Below are 23,298 nucleotides of genomic sequence, written 5' to 3' on the forward strand. Positions count from 1 at the left end.
TTTTTTTATTATTTAATACTGTTGGTACTGATTGCTACGTGATGTCATTGCTGTTGTTCTTTATCAGTCCTTTCGGAGTCTATTGGTATCGCCATGGGTCCGTCATTAGAGTATGTGCCTAGAGGAGGGTCATTGTCAATCGACATTTTGTGTTAGCTTGACGAATAGTTTTTTTTGGTGGCGAGGCTGGGTAATAAACCCACGATCATCCTCACACAAAACGAACCACAAGTGATCCTCGCGACCACAAAACCGCGCCAATTAGGATTCAATTACAGTTTCTCTGGTAGTCTGAATAATTTAGTGTAGCAAATGCAGAGACATTCTCCTTCATCTTATTTTTAACTTATTGGGATGAATCAAATATACTATATTAACAATATAGGTCACTCTTACGATTTTTTGGCGACACCTTTTTAGTGAATGTGGCGCCACCAAGCGTCAGAAGAGGTACTACTACACAATAAATGCATGCGCTATCCGAATGACGTTTATTCTGTCGAACTGTCATTGCATGATGGGGATGCCCATTTCATCTGAAATAATCGATTAACATTAATCGATTTTTTCAACTATACTCAAATTAGAACAAATTTAATTCTCTCTTCTTAAACAATTTTTGGCGTATATTATCGTTGCAGCACCAAATCGAAGTCGCGACTCGCGACATGCGAAATAACTTTAAACTGATAAACGTACATAACAGACTAAAACACAGAAGACCCTAAACGAGCTTTCCGTTAGCGAGTTATGAACGGTATTTTCTCCGGAAATTACACAAGAATTTTCTTGTGTGATCCCTTTAAGAATAGGGTCCTAAAATTAAAGACGAAATCTCGCTTATATTGAATAATACGATCAAGCATGATATTCTTATCGGAATTGTACTTTACTCGAACTTGAAAAACGAAGGAATAATGAGAAAATTCGAAATAAGTTAAATGGTCAATAGTTCTACTTTGACGTTTGAGGTCAACCTTGTGTGACTGAGCTCGACATTTTTCGCACTGGGATTTCAAAAATGTTCCTATCTGACATACACGGTGAAAAAAAATCACTCAAAGCATGTGTTATAAGCTAGGGACGAGACAAAAGGCTAAAAAAATAAAAATTATATATTTACAACTACGGTTAATAAAAACGTCAAAAATTGAGTAAATATGTACTCTTGAACCATAATTTGTGATTTAAAACAAGAATCCCGATAGGACTTTAGGAGCCTATTGCACCCTGGATTGTTTTTCTCCAAGATTCCTACAGAAGCTCTTGGGGGATTCCTCCTAGAAATAATTCTGGAAATATTTTAGGAACTCCTTTCGGGATTGCTTAGGGAGAGCGTTCCAGCGTTCCCCAGATATTCGTTCTGGTTTTTTTTTCCAAAAGTTCCTTCTGGGATTACATATCTCCATGAATAAAACGCAATCAGTGAAGTACTAGATTTGTAGTAATAAGCTGATTTTTTGTATAATGAGAAAGTAAATTCTCCGTTACTGCAATAAAATGATAACTGCAATAATGGTAATAAAAAAGCAAGGGTTTTATGACTGCTAGACTGATTTGATTTTGTTTGAGCAAAACTTTGGGTAACTGTGTTGTTGTATTCTCATTTATTGCAACTTCAACAACATAGTTCCCCAAAGTTTTGCTGAGGCAGCATCACCGTTTCAATGTAGTAACGAAGAGTTTAGCATCTCACCATACAAAAAAACCAACTCATTACTACAAATCTAGTATTCACTTATTCCTTCTGGGAATTCCCGATAAAGTACTTCTGAAGACATTCCAAATTTATAGAAATCTCGGAAGGAATCACAAAAATAATTCTTGGAGGATTTCTGATACTTCAAAGAGAAAACTTCTGAAGGAATCCTGGAAAGATCCCTCGAAAAATATTAATTAAATTGTTCATATAAAACCGCGTTGGAGATTTACAGAGTCACTTCATTCCAGAAGACCTTGTGGAAATCCTTAAAGGACGGAGTGAATTCCAGAAGGAACTTTTGTAGGAATACTGGTATAAATCCCGGTTGAAATTCCCAGAAAGAGGAATTTTTGAAGGAACTCTTGGATAAAACATTGAAACAACTTTGGAGGAACTCTGGGAGGTATTCGTAAAAAACTCCTGAGGGAATCGTTGAAGGAGCTTCTGCAGCAATCCAAGAAAGACTCCAAGAAACTCCTATAAGGAAATCCTCTAAGGAACTTCTTAACGAATCCAAGAAGAAAATTCTTGAGGATTCCTAGAATTAATTCTTGAAGGAAGGTGTCTGGGCGTGGCAAGGCGTTGAAAATATTGCAAAAGTGATCGGACAGCGGTACCCCTTTGATTTACACGCGTGCCGCTGTCCGATCACTTTTGCAATTTTTTCAACGCCTTGCCACGCCCAGACCTGTAAACGAAAACATTTTATACTTTGTATACACAAAATTCAGCATATTTGTAGTTCCGTGTCAAAAATTGAGCTCAATCCATCAAAGCAAACCATAGTTACAGCATCTCAAACTTGGCCATTTTGTATGAAAATCGGCGTTTGTCCGATCAATTATGCCCCACAGTGTATATGTATTGAAATATTTTGCTATCTCAAAGCTCGACTTGAATAAAGCTTCTCATGTTCAAACGGTGTAAACTCAATCCATTAGTGTCTAGTGGAGTACAGCCAAAAAGTACCGTGAGGTGCGAAACCACATCTAAACATTTGCAGACAGGTATCATTCCGAAAACTTATTAACACCTGTTCTAATGGTACCAACTATGAACGATCCAACCAATTCCAATTCCCACCAACGTTGCATTGCAACAAATAAGGCTCCGGAAGCTGTTTACGTATTTACATCCCACTGCACTGCGCGCGGTGTGGTAGCTTCAATTCCATACTCCAAATCTCACCAAATACCTGTACGAGGACCCAGCTCAGGCACACCCGAAAGGATGGGGCGCGGCGTAAGTAATTTGCTTCACAAAATAGCTATTACTGGCATTCGCCAACTATCAGCTCCCGCCGGATGAAGCACCGAGGGCACAGATAGCATCAGCTTATGATGAATCTGAGTATGTTTCACCACAACCCAATGTATCCAATGTAGTGCGCTTAAATGCTTTCTACATGGTTTGGATAGATGAGCGTGTGGTTCGACATGAAAGTGCAAAATCGCAACATTGGTATACCTACCAGCTGAGAAAACAAATGCAAATCGGAGATTGAATTTTGTGCTACATCGTTAAATTTCTAACGATGGTAGAACGGGACGAACACTGTCATAGCAATAGAGTTAATAAACTATAGAGGACGAATGTCGCTGGCGTCGCTGCCGAAACATCTCTTGCTGGCGGAGATAGGCCGGGCTATAAGTGTCAAAGCGAAAAAGTATGCAGTTTGACAGATAGATACCCGACATGTTTCCGAACGAGAACAAAGGGAACAGCAGCGACATTCGTCCTCTATAGTTTATTAACTCTATTGTCATAGCTGATTTGAAGCACTGGTAGTTTCGTAGTTTTATCGCTAATAAGAGCGGGTTTCAAACGTTTTAATACTTGTTTATCGTTACGAGTCTAGTATGTATTTTATTTCCTTTATTATTGAGTCATAATAAAATACCATTCAATTTATATCCTTATCGCAAATCTAACATCCGTCTATTTTCCTTTTTTATTTTCAGGTAATTTACGAATTGATCCCGTTGCACATCCTTCTCATAAACAGGAATAAACAATCAGGTAACTGGTGGAATAGTAAGAATACAATTATGGTAGAAAATTATTATGATAAGAAGCATAGCAGAAGTTATATTTAAATTCTTAGCAACTTTATCATCTTTTAGAATGATCAACTAAGAGAATCCGCTTTAGACAACTTAGTCTACTTCTCGCCAGATGATTCAGAACATTATTGTTGACAATATCTATAATTTGCGTTTTGATGTGTTAATTTTTAAATGATCATAAAAATTTTATAATGCCGCTCTGCATTATAAAGGCTGCAGGCTCTGTAACAACGATTCTCTATAATACTGCGAAAATGGTCATCCGTAATTAGTTGCACTTCCTTACAAGTGGTATTCGTTTCAGGTTTCATTTCAAACGCGAATGCGAAACACCGCAGTCAACTAATCATTAATATGCCGGGGCCCGTGGCGTAGTTGGTCACACGTTCGCTTCATATGCGGATGGTCATGGGTTTGATTCCCAGCCCCGGCACTTGCAATTTTTCGTCAGTTGCTTTTCCCCCGAGAGCAACTGACACTGACCCTCTTCTGAGCCTCATGGCTCAAACGGACCCGGATACTTGGACATCGGCGAACTGCTACTCATAATGGACCCCCCAATCGGACTGGAAAGGAACAACGGCCATCCATCATCATCCTTGTGCTCATCATTCTACTAGGTGTAAAGTAGAAAAAGTGAAAGCAGCAGAAAGGCAACCAGTTTGATAAAGTAGAATAGAATCTAGGCGCTGTACAAAATGTAAGTGCAGCTGTCAATTGAAATTGCTCACGTAGTGCCCCAGTGGACAATAGAGCTGTAAATTAGGTTAAGTGATTAAGAATAAAAAAAAAAACTAATCATTAGGTTGTTGATTCAAACAAGCATGCAAACAAAACCCAACTAGGGTTCTTAGTATGTTCTACTTCGAAGAAGAAGAGAAGAGCAATCGGTAAGGTGTGGGACCATTTGGGCAGACGATCCTATTTTGGATACTTACCGATATCTTTTACACGGTGCGATGCATACGGAACTGTACAATATGAACTCCTCAAATCCCTTCCGAAATGGGTCCACATGCTACGTCAGCAAAATATGTGTGATTGTTACTACTTTTCTGAAATTATGTTTGCTACCAGATAACATGAGTCATCATAGGGGTCGGGAAGATTCACCCTCACACGTTTCTGCTTGTGAGCTACATACAATTTATTTTTTTATCTAGATTTACTGTGTCCATTCATCACAACGATGACACCATTGAATACAATCACAATATGACATAAAGCCTGTATCCGCAATAATCGGGACACAGAAATATGGCTGTAACTCTGCAATAGATACATAAAAATTGCTCAAATTTTGCCTGATAATATCTTAAGATGTGTTCATTTCACCTGCAAAATTTAATGTGAATCGGTGAAGTACCTTTTGTTGTAGCAATGAAACCGTAGAACGCGAGCAATTGAATTTTGTACAGCCCCTGGCTTAGCTTGTCAGCGCTGTAACTTTTGAATTTGATAAAGAAAATGACTGAAATTTTGGACACAAACCTCTCAATCTACTTTACTTACATAGGCAAAATTTCAAAAAAATCAATGACCTATTAACAATTTTATAGTCGAAACATATATTGGGGCTGATCGTGATTTTAGCCCCTCAGACAACAATTAGTGAGCACCCCTTATTGTTTTGATTGTATTGTTGAAAGTACTACACCAATAATCATAAAATTTTGCAGGCATAATATACACATAATCAACTACCTACTGTGAAAATTTCATGAAAATTGACAGAGATATTCAAAAGTTATGAATGGGCAAACATCGCACATAAAAACATGAAATATTTTTACTAACACTATCTCCTATCAACACTAGTAACTTTCAACCCAATTGATAAAAGTTGATGAAATTTTGCAAGAAATTGTCTCTATAAGTATCATAACTGCTCATGAAGTTTCATAATTATCCTCACAGAACTTTGAATTGTAGCGGAAAAGAACCATCTAGTATGCGAATGAAAATTGGTTATGATTGTACAAAATCTTAAAATCGTCGTCTGTTTGTTTCTCATCCACAGTGCATTACTTTTACATCGATTTTTATTAAATTTTACACAATTAATAAACATACACCAAAGAGTTCTCAGTTAATTTTTGGCCAATTTTTATTGATTCAGTACAGAGTTACTGCCGTACTTTTGTGTCCCGATTATTGCGGATACAGGCTTTATATTTATCTTTGCCTGTACAAATGGACAAATGCTTCTCCATATTACCGGCCGTGGAATCAGATAGACATGATTCAAAAGCATCTCAAAAGACAATAACACTGAATTGTATTAATCTTGTCGATGCCTAAAAAATCAGGGTACTTTGCGTCACGTTAAGTAAATAAGACAGGAATTCAAAATATTTCATTGTTGTTGTATAAAAAAGCTTAAACTTGAACATGTTATTTGCCAAAACGAATATTTGACCACATATTCCATGCATATAGGAGTAGTCTGACTGTGCCCAGCCCATGCCAGAGAGCTGCGATTCAAATGCTTTCTTAGCCCACTCTCTAAAAATCACTAAGAAACACACTAGAGATGGGAGGACGGGATTATGAAGATGTGATCCATTTTACGTTTTTCGACTAATTTCATAAAATCTTACACACATATTTCTCTGGAAATAATTATTTTATCACGAGCAAAAAGATACACCTGTCTTCTACAAGTATAACTCACCAAAAACACTACCACAACTGCGATCGAGTGGGTTGGAGTCAATTCTACTTCTTCGATCGATCCACCGTAAACATGCAGCGTAATTAATGTCGTCAGCGAAGCCGACGGTGGCCGCGCCCACCGGGATCTATGACCTCAACCCCTCGTTGTACATGACATTCCATAACACCGGTCCCAGGATGGAAACTTCCGACCCACCTCTGTTTCGTAGTACTTCTGGACGTAGCTTCCGAGAATCTTGTACAGGGGATAGACAAAATGATCGGGACAGGCAAAATTTTCACTTTTCAAAAAATGTTCAATTAGCTGTAACTTTTCGAAAAGTGCATCAAATATTTTCAAATTTTTACTGTAAGTTCCTCAACTAGTTGTGTATCAGTGGACAAAATTTGGAAAAGATCGGACAATTCTTCACGAAGGAATAAAGATTCTAAGAAAAAGGTACATTTATCCTATAGCCAACTTTGAGCTGTTATATCTCCGGATTCAATGAACCGAATCAAATGAAATTTTGACCAATTATGACTTACATAATAGGCTTTAAAAAACGTTGGACTCAACTTAAAATTCTTAACACGAAAGAAAATTACAACGGTTAGATTATTTTCCTTATAAAACACCAAATTATTCAAAACTTCAACATCGTTTCAAAATTCAAGATGCAAATTATAGTTCATTTAAATTCGTTCCAAATGACTTGATTATAAATGTGTTTTGAAGGAAAGTAACAACATAGCCGTCAATAAACTGAAAAAGTAAAGGGGTGCATATTAAAAATAGACCAATTTATTAAAAAATCGTGAAAAAAATAAAATCGCTATAACTTTTTCGCTTGTTAAAAATTTCAAGTTAAGTTAAATGTTTTCCAGAGTTCATTATATAAGTCATGAATGGTCAAAATTTCATTGCAATCGGTTCATTGAATCTGGAGATATAACAGCTCAAAGTTGGCTATCGGATAATTTTATCTTTTTCAAAAATCTTTATAACTTCGTGAAAAATTGTCCGATCTTTTCCAATCTTTGTCCTCTGATAAACAACTAGTTGAAGAACTTACAGTAAAAATTTGAGAATATTTGATGCACTTTTCGAAAAGTTACAGCTAGTTGAACATTTTTTGGAAAGTGAAAATTTTGCCTGTCCCGATCATTTTGTCTATCCCCTGTACAAGCAACAGGATTATCTCAAGATGTTTCGTTGGAGCACATCTTCAACAGCCTCCCAATCGGCACTATTTTTACGCGTTCTATTCTTCCAGGGATACTGCCGCACACTCCCCTTCCTCTTACGTTGGAGAGCTATGTCGGCGGTCTTTATAATTGACAAGATAGTATCTAGTACGCTACAGCCGTCTTGCCCTTCCGGATGCCGAGCTGGTTACTCGAGAGATCGTTTACACCCTCGGCGGTGCCCCAAACTATGTTCTCGAGCACCTTCCCCGCTGTGTTGATCGAGCACATTGGTCTATATGCTGACGGGTCTCCGGTTACGGATCCCACCTTTGGCAATAGGACCAGACTCTGCCACTTCCAAACCTCTGGGAAAACTCTCTCGTCCAGCCATTTCTGCATGACAGATCGGAACATCCCAGGAGCCTCTATCATAGTTACTTTTAAGGGCAGGTTCGGATGTCCGTCCGAACCTGGGCCTGAGCTACTCTAAAACATTTTGCAAGTTCCTCATCGATGACCATCCCTTCATTGCCACCCCCAGTCCCCAGCGGCCCTACGAAAGAAGACCTTCACGTGGAAAAAGCCCGTTGATGACTCTATCCAACATCTCTGGAAACTGCCCGATAGGAGCCATCACATCTCTAGTCTTGGTCATCACGACCCCGTAGACATCACCTCACGACTTACTATTGGCACTCTGACAGAGACCCTCAGAGCAAGATTTTTTTTCATGCCTTTATTTGGGTCTTGAGCGTAATTTTGGTAGCCATGAACGTAACCCGTCGCTCATTTTGCTTCCTATCAGTACGTTATCGCTGCATCCTTCTTTAATCCCACAGGCAGACCCGCCGTAAGTTCGCAATGACTTGAGTTCACAGGTGGTCTCTCATTCCTAGAGTGGACATGCCTTGGCATGGTTCCGGGTCATTTGACCGAACGCCATTTGGCCAAATGCCGTTTGGCCGAAAAGGTCATTTGGCCGAATGCCGTTTGGCAGAAAAATGAATGAATAAGTGAAGTGACCATACCACTGTTCCCAGCCTCAGTATAACTTGAAAGAACAGCCTATGAGTCAAAAAAGGATTTTTTTTTGATAAAATGTAGGCAGTTTCAACGCCAACTAATCCCTGAATATCATAACTAGAAAGAATAGCCTATGATTAAAAAAAGGAAATATTTCATATTGGCAGTTACAATGTCAAAAAATTCTTCTGAATTCTTCGATTCGGCCAAACGGCATTCGGCCAAACGTCGCTTTCAGCCAGATGGCATTCGGCCAAATGGCGTTCAGCCAAACAGCATTCGGACAAACGGCATTCGGCCAAATGGCCGGACACCCTTGTCATGGTCGCGAAAGCACCACTACTAGCACGTTACTGCTCGACCAAGGAGGCAGAATGTTTCCCTAAATACCTCGTCGTTGAAGTATGTATTTTATATTTTACTTACGAGGGCTTGACCTTGGCGAAGTCGCATCTTCCTCTACCCGTTGCCCGATGTTGTTGTTTTTCGATACTGTAGCGAATCGCCAGGTGGTTGCTATGAGTGTAGGCAGGCGTCATCTACACTCCAGTTTGAGCTACTTGTTCAGGACTACAAAAAGTAATGTCGATGATTGGCTCTACTCCGTTCCGGCTAAAGGTACTTCTGGTGCCGACATTAACCAGATCGACAACTAGCATGGACAGGGTTTCTAGCAGGATGTTTGCTCAGCTGCCATATAGGCTTTTCAGCTGTGGTTCTTTAGAAGACCGGGCACCTTGGATCTCCCGTTGGTTTCCTGACGCTGTTCGCAGATTTCCTGGAACAAATTAAGCACTTGGGTGGGTTTATGCAACCTTGCGTCTTATGATTTTCACCACATCGCCTATATAGCTTGCTCCTGTAATAGCCTTTGCAGTCCCATGACTTGTGGACTGTTTCAAGACACCTGAAGCAATTCTTCGGTGGCCCAGCAGACATGCCGACCAGTCCACCTTGAACTTGCTTACTTTAACGGTCTTTTTAGCGTCCTCCCTAGATAACTGTACCAAGGCCACCTGTGCTTGCGGGGTTTTTTTTCGTCACCTCGACATTCTCGCCATCGACCTCTTCCATCATACAATTGTAGGCGATTCCCTTGCAAGTTTTGTCGCGCTTGAGCACGAGGATTGTTTCACTTATAGCAGTACGTCGAATACTGCGTACGTCGATCAACGAGATTGATATTGCTCCTCATCGCCTGCAACACTTTCTAGTCAATAAGTCCACTCCAGAGGCACGTTCTCCTCCATTCGGGAGACTTCCGAGTATTTAAATTCTTCCGTCTTGATGACGAATGCGTCACTCTTTTCACACTTGTGGCACCTGTCCACCCGCCTTTCCTTAGGTTGGTGTCCCTACGCTCCTGTGTCTCTACTCTCTATCTTCTTCCTCTATTTTTCTTTTTGTCTAATAGGGTCCATGAGGCGTCCTCTCCTCAACCCGTTCTAACCTCTGGTGGCCGAGGATCTACCAATGATCACAATCCTCTGCTCCCTTCAATCCGGAACAGGCCAGCCTTTTCAGGCCCACTCTTCCCAGCTTTCAGGGAGGCCTGCTCGAGGTCGAACTTGTCGTAACGCCGAAACTCTCGAGATTAATAAACTTCTGGCCTTGCAAGCGCCGCCTGGTAACTTCTCACTGATGGCTACCTCACACTTTTCTCGATTGCTTGTCATAAGCAATTCCGCCTTCAGCTTCATGGGATCTGCTACTGCTGCAGTTTATCATGACCCCGCTTGGCCACCATCGTTGACTTACGAAGACGCAGAATCAATGAGGGAATCATGCTGATGCGCAACCACCTCCAAGGCAGAAAGCGCATTACTGTTCTTATTGATGGCCCTCATACCTGCTTTATCCATGACCTCAATCAGCGCACTAGCCGAGGAGAAAAAGGGGCTCCATACGCTGACACTTCGACACAGCTACCTCCTCCGGTATCTGCTCTCCTTAGAAGAGAACTAGCTAACACGCTTTTCGAAAGGGGTAAGCTCACCACTACAGCCACTAACTGTATTTGAATTGTTGTTGCTGTTATAATTAGGTGTTTCGGATCGGCATCAGTTTGGTTAACAGATCAAACGATGAGAAATTGCAAAAATGATATTTTTGCAATTTCTCATTGTAATAGGCTGTTTTACCTCACGCAAATCTGTCAGGAAAAGGCCTACTTTCCCACACTAAATTAGCAGTGCTGTAATGGTTCATTACAGCACTGATTTGCGTTGCGTAATGAACCATTACAGCACTGTTTTCAGTTTTGATCAACTTCTTGATGCTTTCTGGACGTAGTTTTGGAAAAAAAATGTGACAACTGCACAGTATAACCTGCTATGATCAGATTTTCTTAACCATGGCTATGAGCATCAGTGTGCAGTTTGATGAAGTTTTGTGAAAAAATATCCTCAAGCGGTAATTTATGAAATAGCAAAAAACGTTGTACGCAACTCGGTGCAGAACTCGATTTTTACAGCACTCGTCGTAATTATCCAACTCGGCAAGCCTCGTTGGATAAATGTACGGCTCGTGCTGTAAAAATCTTCATTCTGCACCTTGTTGCGTAATAGTTATTTATGTAATGAGTTGCAAAAAGTTGATTTTTTCAGCACGAGTCGTACATTTATCCAACGAGGCTTGCCGAGTTGGATAAATACGAAGAGTGCTGAAAAAATCGAGTTCTGCAACGAGTTCCATACAAAATTTTATGCAATGATTTTTTTCATAATGCAACCCATTTGAGTTGCATAATGTTCATAATGCAACTCAAATGAGTTGCATTATGAACATTATGCAACTATTTTTCATTATGCAACTCATTTCAGTTGCATAATGAGCCAGTTCGGAAAAATTGGCCATTATGATACCAAAATGAGTTATATAAAATGTAAATTATGATACTGAATTGCATAAATTACTATTTCGTAACTCCCTTGGGCGTAGAGTATCTTGGTGCCTGTTATACGATGCCTGTTATACACACACATTGCAAAGAAGGCTCTCAGTGTGTAACTGTAGATGTGCTAATAGAACATAGCTTCCCCAGGCAGGCAGGCTTTTTCTCAGTTGGGGCGTTACGCCAAAAGTAGAACAAGATATAAAAAGGTGCTTTTAGTTGATTTTGCTGTTGAACAAACCCACGCTCATTATAGCGGAAAAGTGCCCATCATAGAAGCGCTGTAAAATGGTTCTCCATCCTTATATTGAAACAATTTGACCCCGGGAGTAGTTGCGCGGTCCCAGACGGGGACCGGCCTAAGCCCCAAGCAGCTGGTCTGAGCCTCGGCCGCTTCCAGGGTGGGCACACAAGGCCGTCTTCTATCTCCCGGGTCCCAGGGCGATTGAGTAGGGGAGAGTTTCGGATGTGGGAGTCCTATTATAAAAACAGGATTTTTCACTTACTTTAGTTTATTGAAGTATACGGCGGCGGGCGGTGACGGTCGAGGCGGTGACGGGCGAGGCGGTGGGACAGCGGTTCCCAACCACCACGGACTTCTAACGGCGTGAGGGTTGATACACCCACTCGCTGGGACACCTGGCGGGATGCGAGGGGCTACTCAATGGTCTGCCTCCGCCGCGATGTACGCACGTTGTTGGAGAGGCGAAACTGTCGGGATTCAGAGCCTCGGGTTCAGGAGCGCTTGGTAGTGGATGACGGGGACGGTCAAGGTCTGCAGTAATCTAACGGTGACCTTCTTTGGATCGATGGTGAATCGGGCCGGCGGGACGACGGTGCCCGGTGAAAGGGGTTTTGACGGAGTATACCAGTGGTCGGAAATCGGGACCTAGAGGTGGCTTTCAGCGACTACGGCGCACAACTTGTCACCGAGCAGGAAATATTTTTTTTTTTTTTTCCTTTTGATTGACGATTGAGGTGGCCTCTAGACCAACCAAAACGTGGCCGGTTTGAGCTGGTGATCCGACCAGATCCAGAACCAGTCGTGGCTGTTGTTGGCACTTGGCGAAGCTTGGTAACGTAGCTTCTATTTCGGAGTCTTCCGTAAAACGATTCTCGTCCCGGGCTAAATTGCCAACTTCTTAATAGGCACGTGGAATTATCTCCAGGAACAAACTCGGAAAAAACTTCTTGGTGTAATGTACACCGGTTGATAGATGCCACTCGACTGCCCGTCCCTCAGGCTATCGACTCCTCTCAGCCCCTAACAGACACCCAACCTCCCGATGCGGGTGACCGTTTTGCTGCATCCGCCCTTTTATCGCCGCCGCGATCAGTTTGTCACCCATCTTTTGGTTTGCGTTCGGAGCGTTAGCACTGCAGCCGCCCGCACCGTTTGAATTAAACGTTGGCTAGCTTACATTTTAGGCACCTACAGTCCCACATCATATTGTGAAAAATCAAAATGTTACCGTACGGTAACAATCCCCCTCTGGTCAGGGAAAAAAAGGATAATGTACAATTGTTCTTTTTTCTCTATAAGCTATTATTATAACGATTATTAACTAAGGCAATTACCACTATGAACAAGCAAGCAACAATAACACTAGATACGGAAAAACCAAAAAGAAAACACTAATCTTAACGAACATTGCGGTGAACGCATCGCGAGTAACAAAATTACCAAAAAGGTCAAAACTAACAGCTACATATTACAATCCACACCTCTTCCAACCTCTCCAGGCTTTCGAGGGTGGTGTCGATCGACAAGTTACAACGACCTTCCACTTTGCGTCCGTGATCCCCGATAAAAGCCGTGGTCTAAACATTATACTACGCCACCGACTGTCTCGCGGGACAGGACCGATCAGGACGAAGGAACCGACGGAACTGATTGCCTAATTGCAATCTCTGAGATAAAGTACCTACCATAGGTAAACGTGATCAACTGTGATCACTAGTTATTTACTGAAGCATGTGAGAGATCACGTACTCGCGCATACGCCTCGTGAGAGTTATGCGTATCGCGCGAGAAAACCTCTCGCGTATTACGGTATGCGCGAGAGTATAACAGTTGCTCATTTACGCGAACTGCTTCGATCGACTGTTCGTGAATCGATCGATTTGAATCCGGATTCTAGTATTCGATTGACTCTCGTTCACTGAGGAACGGAGTCCGCGCGCGTCTTTTCGGGATTGCCACCATTCGAGGACGTCTCCTCAGGTGGTGTGTTCGATTTTTCAAAATGTATCCGACTAAATTTCTATCGAGCGTGAAATTCTTCAGGAATCGCTCCGCGGAAGCGAACTCCTAAGGGCCAATTTCTTCACCCTGGCTTAAGCGTTAAACCAGGTTTAACTATATGGGTAAGCCTGGCTTACCGGTTAAGCCGAGGTGAAGAAATCGACCCTAAGACAAATGAGCCTAGGACAGAGGGTAAGATGACAAATTTGAAAAAATCTAAAGAAGGTCTTGAATTCATATTCGATAATTAATTATTCTAGATGTGTAACGATCCTGACTCAGTGATCGGGAACGGTTCTTCTTCGAACAACGGGCTGACTACAACAATTGCTATTGTCATGCGGCTTTCAACAGCTGAGCGGGCCATACGCCAATGTTGCGGCCTTGCGCATCGACCAATTCATAGGACGATGACCCGTGTCTCGCAACAACAGTACAAGGTACATATTGTGCTCCCAATTTTGAATTGTAATATTCATTAGCGTTTGAAAGCTTAGTGTTTCTCTTATACACCGTACTTCCCACCTCGAATGGTTTAGCGGGTTTCCGGGTGCGCAAATTATACGTGTTGGTAGAGATGGTATGCGCTTTTAGTAAATTCTTTTGAACTAACGCAAACAGCTGTGGGTTTTCATCCCGGATTCTCGCTATCCTCTCATCAAGTGTCGTTTCACCTTCATCCCCGAAACGAGAGTGATCGCTTCCTTTCAGAACGACCTCTTCACCTCGGGCTACCCGGAAGGGACTGTAGCCGGTGGAGGAGTGGATAGTAGAGTTAATAATTAGTTCAATTTCGGACAACCGCGTATCCCATGATCGTTGGTTGTCGCGCGCGTACGAGCGAATTGCCGTGTTAATTCCACGATTCACGCGTTCCACCGGATTCGCTTGAGAGTGGTAACGTGATGTTAACCATTGCTGGATCTCGAAGCGGTCTAGCAGGTTGCGAAACTCTCGGGAGGTGAACGTGGTGGCGTTGTCGGTTAGCAGAATCGCTGGCACCGAATTGCGGAAAAACCAGTGATCCACTAACTCTGCGCAAAGAGTTTTAGCGGAAATTTTTGGGAATGCATGTAATTACACCCATTTACTAAAAAGGTCTAGAGTAACTAGAATATACTGCTTCCCACTGGTAGTGCGTGGGAGAGGGCCAATGTAATCTAGGGCAATGATTTGCCAGGGGCGAGAAGCAACTCGCATGTCTCCCATAGGTGGCGTCGTAGAGGCATTAGGGGGCTTAATCTCCTTACATTCGGAGCATTTCCGGATGTACTCCCTCACCTCTCTAAACATGTTGGGCCAGTGGAACTGCTGACGAATCATTCCCACAGGTTTGTCAACTCCGGGGTGCATCCGGTCATCGTGATTTGCTCGGATTATCACTAAGCGTGCTTCGGGACTGGGAATAATTTTCCAGTCGAAGCGGTGGTCGGCGAAATCGTCATTAAAGACAAACTTTAGCAACTGGCCGTCTTGGATTCGAAAATCCGGATAGTCATCCGGGTTATCCTCCACTTGTTGTCTAAGTGACGTATACCAATCGCACTCCGACTTCACTGACACGACCATGACGCTTCTCGACAGCGCGTCGGGGACAACATTATTCTTGCCCCGGCGGTGGACGATTGTCATGTCGAACATCTGTAGGGACAGACTCCATCGACTGAGGCGGGATGACGTCTTCCACTTTGAACGCATAATAAACGTCAAAGCGGAAGCGTCAGTCATGAGCACAAAGTGACTCCCTTCAAGGTACCCTCTAAAGTGCTCTATGGAGAGAAGGGCAGCGAGCCCCTCCTTTTCCGTAGCATGGTAGGAGCGCTCTGGTGTGGCTAACTTTTTTGAAAAATATTCAATCACTCGTTCGTGACCGTCCACTTTCTGCGTCAGAACGCCAGCAATGGCGTAATCACTCGCGTCTGTATGGACTATGAATTTCTGGTCAAAATTTGGACTGGCCAGGATCGGGGCCGTTATCAATTTAGCTTTGACTTCTTGAAAAGCTTCCTCGGCTTCAGGGGTCCATTTCAAATTTTTGGACTTCGTTTTTAGAAGTTCGGAAAGAACCGAGGTTGTCTGGCTATAATCGGCGATAAATCGCCGGTAATAGTTCGACATCCCCAAGAACCGTCGGAGCTTTGTAATAGTGTTCGTATTCGACTATCGGCTTCAATTTCTCGGGATTGACTCTTAATCCTTGTGAAGAAAGGATATAGCCGAGGAACGGTATCTCATCTAAGCAAAAGTGAGACTTCTCAAGCTTAATTGACAAGTTAGCCTCCCGTAGACGTCTCGCAACCTCTTCGAGCAACCGTACATGTCCTTCGAATGTCTCCGTCACTATGACGATGTCGTCTAAGTAGACGAAGACATTCGGTTCCAGTGCACCCTGACCTAAAACTCGGTTCATCAACCTGGCCAACGTACCTGGGCTGTTGATCAATCCGAATGGCAGGCGAATGAACTGGAACATCCCCTTCCCTTGCACACTGAACGCACAATACCGGCGGGATCCTCGAGCTAATGGGATCTGCAAAAATGCTTCCGACAGGTCGATTGTCGACAAGTAGCGAGCCTTCGGTAAGCGGCCAAGTATGCGTCCAGGGTGCGGAAGGGGATAAGCGTCACGTACGGTTCGCTCGTTGAGTTTGCGAGCGCCAAGGCAAAGACGTATGGCTCCAGAGGGTTTCCGAACCGGGACAATATTCAATGACCAGTCCGAGTTCGACTCTTCAATTATGCCACGGTCAAGCATCCTTTCCAGCTCAGAAAATAATCCTTCCTGAACTTTTGGGGCGATCGGATACGGATACAATCGTACCGGTTTAGAGTTCTTGAATTCCTCCTTCAGAGTTATCGTATGCTCATACAGATGCGTCGTATCTAAGTTTTCCGCCGTCGCCACTTTGAAAAGTTGCTTTGTGCGGTCGAGAATCTGCTGTTGCTTATCCGTTAGGATTACTTTCGGAGATTGCAACTTTGAAGGGGGCTTCGGCGAAGACGCCGTAAGGGAAGCGACAGCCGGATATATTCCGAAAATATGCCAGAAGTCCATCCCACAGATGCATTCTTTGGTCAGAGCCGGAGCAACCAACGTGGGAAGGACTCGAGTCTTTCCATTGAAAGTGTACGGAATAAGCACTTCTCCAAGAATCTCTAAACGGGAACCATCTGCCGTTCTGAGTTCAACAGGAATGGAAGGTTCTTTGAGTTTAACTCGTCGGAATCGGTCGTAGAGATCTTACTTAATGAACGTAAGGTTGCTTCCACAATCGAGAAGCGCCGTCACGTTGGTGTCAAAAATGGTGATTTCTACATGAGGGCGATCATCGTAACTGTTGTTGAGGGTGATTTTATAGATTTGTTGTGAAGGCGATTCACCATCTGGCTCTTCTGAACGTGGTTCGTAAAACTGGCCAAGTTCGGAGATCCAGCTGATGAAATCGTCCTCACTTTGCGCTTGAGGAAGTTCCAGCGTCTTTAGGACTTCCTCATCTGGTTTTTTAAACAGTACGGGCAATTACTTCTCGTGAAGCCCTTGAAGCCACACGCATCACATAATACTCGGCGAGGGATGAGGCAATCCGAGAGGTCATGCTCCTCCCCGCAATTGAAACATTCATCGTTTGACGGGGGTCGATAATTGAACACCATTCTCAACAACGCGCTCGATTTACTTGGACCGGCGGCGGTCTCTTTCGGAGTAGACGTTTTGTTCGAACTCTTTTCAGAATTTTTAGAGTCGAATGGTGCGTTCGGAGGTTTGCTTGACGATCCCTTCTGACCGATGAAAGTAGTTTTGGGTGTTCTCGTGGGTTGATTCGTCGCGTTTCTCGGATCTTGTGATCGATTTCGGGAGTAAAAAGTTTTTGACCCCGCAGCGCTGCTGTTTCCTGCGGCAATTGCACAATTCTGTCGGGTGGAGAGGCCGAATACTTTCGAAAAAGCGGAAAAGTCGGTGGCATCCAAATCTTTCCCTATTTTGACCAACTCCTAAAGAGTTTGGATGTTTCTTCCAATCAGCGCTTTTCGACAATCGTAGCGCAAATTGGCTTTGAGGATTTCGACCTTTTCCAGCTCTGTCATTGGTTGGTTCATCGCTTGAAGAAACTTATCGATCTGCAAGTAAAATTGCTGAAACGATTCGCCTTTCTGTTGCCTTGTTTGGTATATTTTACTACGGAGCACGGAATCCAAATCGGGATGCCGCAACTCACTCTTGAGTTCGTGAACCAAATGGCTCCAACCAAAAAGCGAATTTTGATTGCGGCGTGCTGTGTACCAGCTCAAAGCTGCACCATCGAACAAATGAATAGCCGAATCGAAAAGATCATCGGCAGTCGCATGTTCAGATATTGCCAACTGGTGGACGTGAGACAGAAAATCGTTCAGCCCCAGACCTTGGTCCGATCCTGAATATTTTCTTATCTTCCATTGGGATACCGGGATGACCTTTCGCTGTGGAGCTGCCTGGTAAACCGGCTGACTATACTGCACTCTGGGAGGAGCACGATTGTCAGCACTTTGAGTATTGCCTTGAACGGAGGACGTGAATGATAGATCATCCAGTCTCTGTTGGAAAGAGTTGCTTAATAAGTTTTCCCCCACTGTGGTAGACTCCGGGAAACCAGCGCTCCTTTTAAAGGAGACCTTCGGAGCTACCGTGGGTCTGGTGTCTCTATCTAAGTTAACCGCACTTACTCTCGGAGCCGTGGGCACTTCATCGGTCCCCTTCGGCATTTGCCGAAACGGATTGGTGTCATTAAAGTAGGATTCTTGGCAGGTTGTGAAAGCTTCTGAACCTCTTCCCTCAGCCCACTGATTTGAGAGGCCAGTGCCTTGATCAAGCTACCAACATCAGTCATTGCTTGATTGAACTGATCTGTACTGATATACGTTTGCTTCGGCCGAGCTCCGGTCTGTGGCGGAAGATCGGGCAACGGCGGTGGCTCTGTCCCTCCTGCCGCTTCGTCCAGCAAATCTTCTTCCTCTGATTCGTCTCCGCTTTCCGCAAAGAAAGCATCATCGGACCAGAAATTCTCCGAAAAAAGATCAAGCACGCTGCGAAAGGCTTCACCCGCTTGAACCTTTAATTCACCGACCGCGTGATTTTTGACCACTGCGAGGCGGTGGCCCAAGTGCAACAGGCGAGCTTTACAAACATTCTTCTCTTGTTCACTGGCTGGTCTGGAAAGAGTCCTTTCGTGCTCCCGAAACAAATATCTACACGCGTCCAGATCAATTTCTGGATCCTGATCATAGTGGATTATGAATTCGTGGCCTTCCCGCTCATTTTTTCAAAATCTGCTTTAACCGACGGCGACGTTTACAACGCGATTCGTCATCTGCAATGACAACGTTTCGAAGGAAGAGCTCGCAGCTCATAATCGAGTTCCCCTGGGCTCAAATGGTCCACCCTCATTCCCCTGTAAAGGACGCTAAAGTCCGGACCGGACACGGATACGCGAGGTGGCATTTTCACGAGGTTTTCCGCGGGACACTGAATGCAAGGTGGAAGTACTAATTCTCGGCACCGCTGCGTTGTTCGCAGTTTACACTGGTGGATCGCGAAACAAATAATCGACTTCAAATACCCAAAGGCCTGAAGAATTTACAAATTAGTTTGGATCGTATTTCGATAGCTGAAGTGACGTAAAAGGGTCACTAGCGTTGCTTTCCGCAATTCAACTTCACTTTACCGCGCGAAAAACAAAACGCAGTTTTTCCGCTGGAAACGTGTGCTAAATTTTTTACATTTTCTTTTCATTTTTTATTATTATTATTATTTATTTTTAGAAAGCTTTTTAAGACAATTACACACCGTCTTCGGCCAGAGGCGGCACAAACTGAACATTACTAACATTAGACAACGGACAACACAAACAACACCCAGTGGCTCAGTGGAGAATTTTCCGTTCGACGAAAAATTTTCTCCGACTGGAGCGGGAATCGAACTCACACTCCGAGCCTTACGAGACACCTAAATGACTGACGCCGCTAATCGCTCAGCCACAAAGCCCACACTCTTCTCGGTAGAAGAGTAACTGTTACTATTTTAATTGATAGTAACAGATTATAATATTGAAAACACCTTAAGTGTTTTCAAGATTTAATGAACGAGTTTTCTTATGATGAATAGGTTCATAATGGTTTTCTACATTGACTGTATTTATGGACATCATGGCAGGCAAAGGCCGAATGGGACTATCAAGTGTTTTAATTAAAGAGACTTCCATGCAATTAAAACTTGTTCACATCTATCATGATATCATCTCCTGCTTCGCACAAGCATGGCTGCCAATAGCAAAATCGATTGATCATTATAATCACACTTGAGCTAATTGATATCTACTGAAACTCAAGTATATAGTCCCCTTCATAAGGCTACATATCTTGGTGCAAGTGATATGTACCATAAATCAGTGATAACGTCGCCGAAGTATCCATACATTAAGTATATACAATTAAAATAAATTACCTTTATGGAACAAGCCATTTGCCTCTGGCCCCTACCGCCGGATTTGCTTCTAGCAAGGGTTATGTTACTCCAACAATAGTCCTGCCGCGTTGTCAGTTGGTAATAAATAATGACGACTGCAAGCAATATCACAATCAAAACAACCCCAATTCGTTTTGAAATTGGACGTCTGGGCCTTACAGACTTGTGTGCGTGCCTAGAGTTGGATGTTTAAGTTATCTGTGACACGCACTATTGTTAGCCAAGTGTAGTAACAGGCGAAGAAGGGAAAGCACGCACTTTCTGACTGACCGCACACCAACCGAAATGTGTGCGATCAGAAAGAATATTTGGCCTAGGGCTGGTTCATTGATGGTTCAAAAAAAGACATGAATAGGGCGAATGCTACGGCAAATATAGGGCACAATAACATCTTGGGGAAGGGAAGTGTGAGGAAGAACATCTCTCACATTTTTTATTTCACGGATTGCATGTCATCGAATCGAAGCTAAAGCTAAACAGAATATAGGGAGATTTATTGGGGTTATTGTTCAATTACTGGTTGCCTCGGGTGGATATCCTAGTTTTGGTTGGGTAAAACAAAAAAATCGATTCGTGGAAAAGTTTGTGATGTGAAAGTATGATAAGGAATAGTGAATAATAATAGCTTCACGTCAAAATGACAGTGTACTGAAATTTTCCATTAATTTACTACCTTGAATTCAAGTTAACTTACAAATTCAGGCTATATGGTCTATAGGCAAAAATAACTCTCAGACATTAACTGAGGAAATGTTCAAATATTACTCAGCTCAGCCATATTACTTGCGTTCCCAGGAAACCATCAACGATCAAAGACAAATTTGATTAATTGTACACGCCTACAAGTCAGCATAGCAATTACTAATTAACTCTCTATCAAAGCGTACATTCCGAAATTTACTTTTCCTCTGCTGACTGCCAACAGTGTTCTCTGAACGTCCCTCTCACGGCAGCCGCACTATAATGAAAGGAGCGACCAAGTTCCTTGTAAAGCAACAGTAATTAAATTCAATTTTCTTGCCAAACGCTATTTTCTCCTCTCCATCAATGCTATCACTCGTCCATATCAATCGAAAAAAAAGGCCATTCGGCTTCTCAATGAACGAACATTCTGCCTGCAATCAATGATATTCCAATGTTGAACCGGTCCCAGTCGGAAGAGCATTTCACTTGAATGTGACCGTCGACCGTGTCTATGACGTCAATCAGTAAGGTTTGATTTTTGCCCAAAGTGGAACGGGAGGAAGCTCCCAGCTGAAAAGACACCATCCGATAAAAGCCACTTTAAACGGAAACCAATGGAAGAAAATGTTATCGCCGTTACTGTGCTTCTTCTGTAAAGAGCTGGTGTGCCTATTTATGTAAAACGGCCAACGTAGAGTTCTACATTCAATTTGCAAAATCAGTTCTTTTCCACGAAAGAAGGTATTTGAAGAAAAAGAATCAAATGGGGAAACAATTTATTTCACCAGACATTATCAATAGGATTTCATCGAGCTGAATGCGTACATTTTTCACATCAGATCTCCATTCTTTTGAAGGAAAACAAAAAGGAAAGAAGCAGAACAATACCTTCAAAGACAAGCATTTTTTTGCTCAGCTTGTAGGAGTAGGGTTCGGAACCACATGGGTAGAGGATCCTATTTTAAGTACTTTCCCTATTTTTGAGTGTTCTATATTTCGTACAATAAGTTGTTCATATTGTGTATTACACAGCGAAACAAAAATTAACTTTTGGTCTGTCTCATAAGAAAACTTATGTGTCTCTGGCAGATTTTGAGCCACTGAATCCGAATCCGAGCTCAGATTTTTTCCAGCACGTCACAATTTTGAGCATAGTGTAAAATGTGTGATTTTGGGCTTTTTTGACTGCAAGCCATTAAGCATGGATATTATTTTTTAAAGCCCTCAAAGTATGAATTGTTCAATTAACACCTAAATTAACGGTTAATGCCAAATATTTCGTTTAACCAAATCAAATTTCATAGTTTTAAGCATTTTAAGTTGGGTACTGAACTTGCATGCAAATATTGTACCTACCATAAAATGCTAAAAAATATCAAATTTGATTTGGTAAAACGAAATATTTGGCATAAATCGGTAATTTAGATGTTAATTGATCAATTAACACTTTGATTGCTTGAAAAATATTTCCATGCTTCGAAGCTTGCCGTCAAAAAGCCCAGAATCACACATTTTGCCCTATAAATTGAGGTATAGCTTTAAATTGTGACGTGCTGGAGCAAATCTGAGCCCGGATTCGGATTCAGCAGCCCAAAATCTGTCAGAGACACATAAGTTTGCTATTGAGACAAAAAAAATGTTGCGCTGTGTAGTTTATCAACGCTGAAACGCAATGGGTGATCAACCGTCCAGCTGCCTTACATATCGAGAGGATGTCGGGAAAAACTGATTCGTACTGCGAAATGTAATCTTATGAATGATGACCATTAAGGCGAAACTGGATCCATTTCCTCACTTTTTGGTTTTTGATTTTTTATAAAATAACGAAGCAATATTTTCAAAATCGGTTTTCGTACACATGTAGACTATGGATCAAGGTATCTCCTGATTTTTTTTTTCGTGGTGGAAAATGTTTTTCGTTTTTGCAGAAACCATTTTTGAATAAAATTTCACAAAAAAATGGTTTCTGCAAAAACGGAAAACTTTTTCCACCACAAAAAAAATCAGAAGATACCTTGATCAATGCTCTACATGGGCACGAAAACCGATTTTGAATATATTGCTTCGTTATTGAATAAAAAATCAAAAACCAAAAAAAATGAGGAAGTGCTTCCAGTTTCGCCTTAACCCGTCGTGTACTCTACAGGTTACCACCTACAAGGACTAAACCACTAGCTGATGAGCATATACCTCGCTTTCTACCATTACCTGGTAGTGGTTTAGCTGGTCACCTCAGCATACGCGCAGAATCATGAGGCTGCGATGCCGAACGCGTGCGAACTCGATGCGGCCTCTCTAGGCTGCTGGAATATGTACAGCAAAGCACCTAATAACGACGAC

At 42.5% G+C, this 23,298-nt stretch overlaps 1 protein-coding gene across 5 annotated transcripts in view; it reads left to right on the forward strand.

Moving 5' to 3' along the window:
* The window catches only part of LOC109425028 (fasciclin-1), a 622,197-nt gene that overhangs the window by 429,661 nt on the left and 169,238 nt on the right, over positions 1-23,298 (forward strand). The window lies entirely within an intron of this gene.

This window comes from Aedes albopictus, chromosome 1 (assembly GCF_035046485.1).
Source record: "Aedes albopictus strain Foshan chromosome 1, AalbF5, whole genome shotgun sequence".
In the NCBI taxonomy this organism is placed as follows: domain Eukaryota; kingdom Metazoa; phylum Arthropoda; class Insecta; order Diptera; family Culicidae; genus Aedes; species Aedes albopictus.